Genomic DNA, 5,692 nt, shown 5'->3' with positions numbered 1-5,692 from the left:
ATAAAAATAAAAAGTGCCAGTCCCTGTAGACATTTATGCGACAGACCCTTTATACTACATGTGAAATATATGTCCAAAAGGTTAGGAAATTGGAAGCAAAAGACGTCACACAACAGTCCATGGCGTAATGATTAGTACTCTGGACTCTCAATCCAGCGATCTGAGTTCAAATCGCGGAGGGACCTGTATTTAACCATATGTTTTGATCATGTGAACTACCAAATGTCATATGTCTGGACCACAAGTGTACAATCGGTCATATAAAATACAATGCAGATTCCGGTATCTGAGGTCGAAAATGGTTTAATAACAAGTAATGTGTATTTTCAAGTGTTTCTGTTTAATTTCAGAAATGCCTTGCGCTTAATTTTATAATACAATAAAAATAAAATAAAAAAAAACTGCGACGAGGATACGATTGTAACCGGTATATAGTGCACTATTAATCCTACACCAAAGATCCTGATCCAGTGCCACGTTTTCACTGCACCCACTAGAGATGACTGGTGAACCGAGCCATCTTTTACTTCATTTCTATCATTTTCTGTTATGCAGAGAGAAATAAACGTCGCCGTCTTCCAGCGGCTGATCTCGAGTGGTATACTTTTTTTAAAAAAACTATCCAGTAACACCAACACAACGCAGATATAGGACAGCCGGAGTGTGAGCGCAGGCAGGGAAACAGAGACGCGGGTTTCAGATCTTACTTGTCAAGGAGAGACACACACAGACCGGTTCCACGATTCAAACCCACGCGTGCAGATGTGGTTTCAGCTCTTGCTGCATCAGATAGCTTCAGCCATTGTGAAGTATTAGAAAATGTTTGAAAGAAAATCAAAATATCCAGAGAGCCCCTGCAACGTAAAACCGTCATAGGTGATCAGTTCCATGGTGTAATGTTTAGCACTCTGGACTTTGAATCCAGTGATCCGAGTTCAAATCTCGGTGGAACTTTCCGTTTATTTTCTTTGTCTTACAAAAACAAACTTGAAAATCAGGCTTTGATTTTAAGTGACCAATGTTGTAGACTCCCACTGCTAGCTTTAAAAGCATTGACTGGTAGGACTCGGTTTTACAACCGTCCAATGTACCCCTCGGTGCTTGAGTAGAAATTCAATGCGCTATCGATTGCGTCACAGAGCCTCTCGAGGGCAGTAAGCAAACGTACCAACCAGCAAACTAAGCGCGGCATGATCCGGAATAATCTGAAAGGGAGAACTACTTCTAGTTCTTGAACAATTAGAAATGGACCACAGCAATTCATTTAATTATGCGGCAGTTTATTATGATTCATTGCCTGTCACTGCTCAGGGCTTGGGGGCTGTTCCGTTTTCGATGCTTCAGCTTTGTTAGCAAAGGAATTCCTGGCCAGCCGTGCAGACTTCCCCAGCAGCGTCCCTGGTGGTCTAGTGGTTAGGATTCGGCGCTCTCACCGCCGCGGCCCGGGTTCGATTCCCGGTCAGGGAAGTTACTTTATTGCCCATTAGTATTCCGATTAAAACCATTCTATTACTCTTCATTAATCAGATGTACATATGTCTATTTCTTGGCTGTGGCCCGACTGCATTCAATTAAAAGCACACCCTTGATATTATTACAGGGTCTGTGCACATTGATTCGCAACCCCTTTTGGCATTAACTTCTTTTCAGTCTGCAGAAAAAGGATTTTACAATTGCTCCTTACAAGTGAGAGGACAGCTATGGTTTAACCACCCCCCTCTACACAATCACACAGTTAACACAATAAGTACCGACTAAAAAGAGACACAGAATTATTCTATGCAGCCACTCATTCAGAGCTCCAGTGCTGTGACGCACAGCAAATCGGTAGGTGCGTTCAAGTGCCTGTAAGTCAAAAACGGAAAGGGCTAGGCACGCAGTCTACATACCAAACGAAAGAAGGGGCTCCGCGATTTCCCCTGATATCTAACATTATTATTATTATTATTATTATTATTTATTTCTTAGCAGACGCCCTTATCCAGGGCGACTTACAATCGCAAGCAAATACAAATACATTCAAGTGTTACAATATAAGTCATACAATAAGAACAAGAAATACAATAATTCTCAAGTGTGACAAACCACAATTCAATAATACAGCAGATAATAGTGAAAGTTACATCAGGATATGATTAAATAGTGATAGTTACATTAGGATATGATTAAGTACAAAATACTACAGATTAAACACTTAGCAGATTACAATATTCTGAGGTACAGGATTAAATGCAGTAAAATAGGGGGCAGATAAGAGCAAAATAAAGCATATTTAAATGAAGGGTGATAGTGTCCCAGGATACAACAGAGGAGTTCTACAGGTGCTGTTTGAAGAGGTGAGTCTTAAGGAGGCGCCGGAATGTGGTCAGGGACTGGGCAGTCCTGACATCTGTAGGAAGGTCGTTCCACCACTGCGGAGCAAGGGTGGAGAAGGAGCGGGCTCGGGAGGCAGGGGAGCGTAGCGGAGGTAGAACCAGTCTTCTAGTGCAGGCGGAGCGGAGAGGTCGAGTGGGGGTGTAGGGAGAGATGAGGGTCTGGAGGTAGCTGGGTGCAGTCTGATCAAGGCATCTGTAGGCTAGTACAAGTGTCTTGAACTGGATGCGAGCGGTGATCGGGAGCCAGTGGAGCGAGCGGAGTAGTAGAGTAGCGTGGGCGAAGCGAGGTAGAGAGAACACCAGGCGAGCAGCAGAGTTCTGGATGAGCTGGAGCGGACGGGTGGTGGACGCAGGGAGGCCAGCCAGGAGGGAGTTGCAGTAGTCTAGGCGGGAGAGTACCAGGGCCTGGACCAGGAGCTGGGTAGCATAGTTGGTGAGGAAGGGTCGGATTCTTCGGATGTTGCTCAGGAAGAATCTGCAAGTGCGTGCCAGAGTGGAGATGTGCTGGGAATAAGAGAGGCAGGGGTCCAGGGTGACTCCAAGGTTCTTAGCTGAGGAAGAGGGAGAGAGTGTGGTAGATTCCAGAGGAACAGAGATAGAGAGATCAGAGGAGGGGGAGGAGGAGGGAAAGAAAATGAGTTCAGATTTAGAGAGGTTTAGTTTGAGGTGATGCAAGTGCATCCAGGAGGAAATAGCAGACAGACAGGTAGAGATACGGGAGGAGATGGTGGAGTCAGAGGTGGGGAAGGAGAGGAAAATCTGAGCATCATCAGCATAGAAATGGTATGAGAAACCATAGGATGCGATGAGGGGGCCCAGGGAGCGGGTGTAGAGAGAGAACAGGAGAGGACCAAAGACTGACCCTTGGGGGACTCCAGATAAGAGAGGGTGAGGTGTGGAGGTTGCTCCACGCCAGGTTACCTGGTAAGTGCGGTTGGAGAGGTAGGAGGAGAACCAGGCCAGAGCAGTGCCAGAGATCCCCAGGTCAGCAAGAGATGATAGTAGAATAGAGTAATCAACAGTGTCAAAGGCAGCAGAGAGGTCGAGGAGAATTAGGACAGAGGAGAGGCAGCTCGGGCACACTTAAGTGAGTTGGTGACAGACAGGAGGGCGGTTTCAGTGGAGTTAGCAGAGCAGAAGCCAGATTGGAGAGGGTCAAGCAGAGAGTGGTTGGACAGGAAAGAAGAGAGCTGGTGGTGTACAGTCCGCTCGAGGGTTTTGGAGAGGAAGGGTAGGAGGGAGACAGGATGGTAGCTCTGGAGGGAGGTGGGGTCGAGGGTAGGTTTTTTGAGGAGGGGAGTGATAGAGGCTTTTTTGAAGGCAGAGGGGAAGATGCCAGAAAGTAGAGAGGTGTTGAGGAGGGAGGAGATGAAGGGGAGTAGAGCAGGAGCAGCAGCTTGAAAGAGGTGAGTGGGGAGGGGGTCCAGGCCACACGTGGTGGGTTTGTGACCCTGGAGCAGGGAGGAGAGGTCAGAGTCTGAGAGGGGCAAGAAGGTGGAGAGGGAGGGCGAGTTAGTAGGGGATGTAGTGGGTGTAGGGGTTGGAGCGGGAGGGGGTGCGGGGGAGGGAGAGGTGTTAAAGAGTTTGCGGATATCTGAGATTTTAGAAGAGAAGAAGGAGGCAAAGTCGTCAGGGGAGATAGAGGAGGGAGGAGGAGGGGGGGAGGGTTTAGGAGGGAGGAGAAGGTAGAGAATAGTTTACATGGGTTGTTAGTGGAGGCTTGGATTACAGATTGGAAATAAGCACATTTAGCAGAGGAGAGAGTAGAGGAGAAGGAGGAGAGGAGAGTGCGGTAAAGGTGTAGGGCAGCAGGGAGTTTGGTTCTCTTCCATTTCTTTTCAGCAGATCGCAGTGTGATTCTTGCCGAGCGGAGCACAGAGGAGAGCCAGGGATGAGGAGGGGAGGGGCGAGCAGGTCGGGAGGTGAGGGGACAGAGGGAGTCGAGGGAGGAGGTGAGTGAGGAGAAGAGGGTGGAGGTAGCAGAGTCTACGGAGAGTTGTGAAAAGGAGTCGATAGGAGGGAGGTGAGAGAGAGCAGTGGAGGCAAGGACAGAGGGGGAGAGAGAGCGGAGGATACGGCGAGAGGTGACAGTGGGGGTAGGAGGAGCAGGGAGAGGGGGGAGAGACAGAGAAAAAGAGATGAAATAGTGATCAGAGAGGTCCAGGGGGGTGACAGAGAGGTTGGAGGGGCAGCAGGCCCTGGAGAAGGTGAGGTCCAGTTGACGGCCAGCTTTGTGGGTAGGAGGGGACGGAGAGAGACAGAAGTCGAAGGAGTGAAGGAGAGGGAGGAATCCAGCAGAGTGGCTGGGGTTGGAGAGATGGATGTTGAAGTCACCCAACAGGACAGTCGGGGTAGACAGAGAGGGGAGGGAGGAGAGTAGATAGTCGAGTTCATCCAGAAAGTGAGTGAGAGGCCCAGGGGGGCGGTACAGAACAATGAGCAGGAGTTGACAGGGAGAGGTTAGTTAAACCCATTTTTATTGCCTGGCATTCTCATCTGGATGAGCTGGTATTCTCTTGTCTCCATACTGTTCCCAATGTTTACAATACAGCTTATATATCCATTTTTTAACCGTTTTATATATTTCACTGTTTTTATTCTGTTCTTTTTTACTGCTTCTTGTTTTTGTAATATGTACTGCTTTTATCCTTGTAAAGCACTTTGTGGCGACCTGTTGTGAAAGGTGCTATATAAATTAAATTAATTGAGTGATTGATTTCCACTGGAGAGTGAAATTGCCCCTAACCCTTCTTTCTTGTTCCCCTTTTTCAATAAAGAAAGAAACATTAACTTTCCATTTCTGAGGTTCTCATCCATTGAATACATTATAATTTAAAACAAACTATAACATTGTGTTTTATTTTACACATTTTTTACACCGTTCAACCAAATGTTTAAGAATTAAATAATAATAAATTAAATATCCACGATTCAAGAAAAAAAAAAAAACTTGAATCCTGTCATTTCAACACTTTTGTTAAATAATAATAATAATAATAATAATAATAATAATAATAATAATAATAATAATAATAATAATAATACCTAGAACAAAAATTATTTGGAAAATTTGATATATATTTGATATATAATATGTCAGCATAAATCTGTGATTATCTAGCCCCGAAAAATGATATGAACACACTTTCAGGATTTAAAGTTCCAGTGTGCGCCCAAATTATCTAAGATGATAGTGTAAGCTTCATACTACGCATACACTGGTTACAATATTATAAACACGTCAATTGAAATAATATTTGAAGAACACTTGAAAACACATTTTCGCTATATTTTACAATTTGGTTTATAAAAAAACA

General features: G+C 45.4%; 2 non-coding genes across 2 annotated transcripts; both read left to right on the top strand.

The window, feature by feature from the left end:
• The first annotated feature begins 882 nt into the window (after positions 1 to 882).
• trnaq-uug (transfer RNA glutamine (anticodon UUG)) lies at positions 883 to 954 on the top strand. Its single transcript has one exon. It is a non-coding gene; the product is annotated as a tRNA-Gln (tRNA).
• Positions 955 to 1,395: 441 nt separating this feature from the next.
• Positions 1,396 to 1,467, top strand: trnae-cuc (transfer RNA glutamic acid (anticodon CUC)). The gene has a single exon. It is a non-coding gene; the product is annotated as a tRNA-Glu (tRNA).
• The last annotated feature ends 4,225 nt before the right edge of the window (positions 1,468 to 5,692 follow it).

The sequence above is a fragment of the Acipenser ruthenus genome, chromosome 11 (assembly GCF_902713425.1).
Source record: "Acipenser ruthenus chromosome 11, fAciRut3.2 maternal haplotype, whole genome shotgun sequence".
NCBI lineage: Eukaryota > Metazoa > Chordata > Actinopteri > Acipenseriformes > Acipenseridae > Acipenser > Acipenser ruthenus.
The sequence above is the reverse complement of the archived record's forward strand: the minus strand, read 5'-3'. Positions and strand labels throughout refer to the sequence as shown.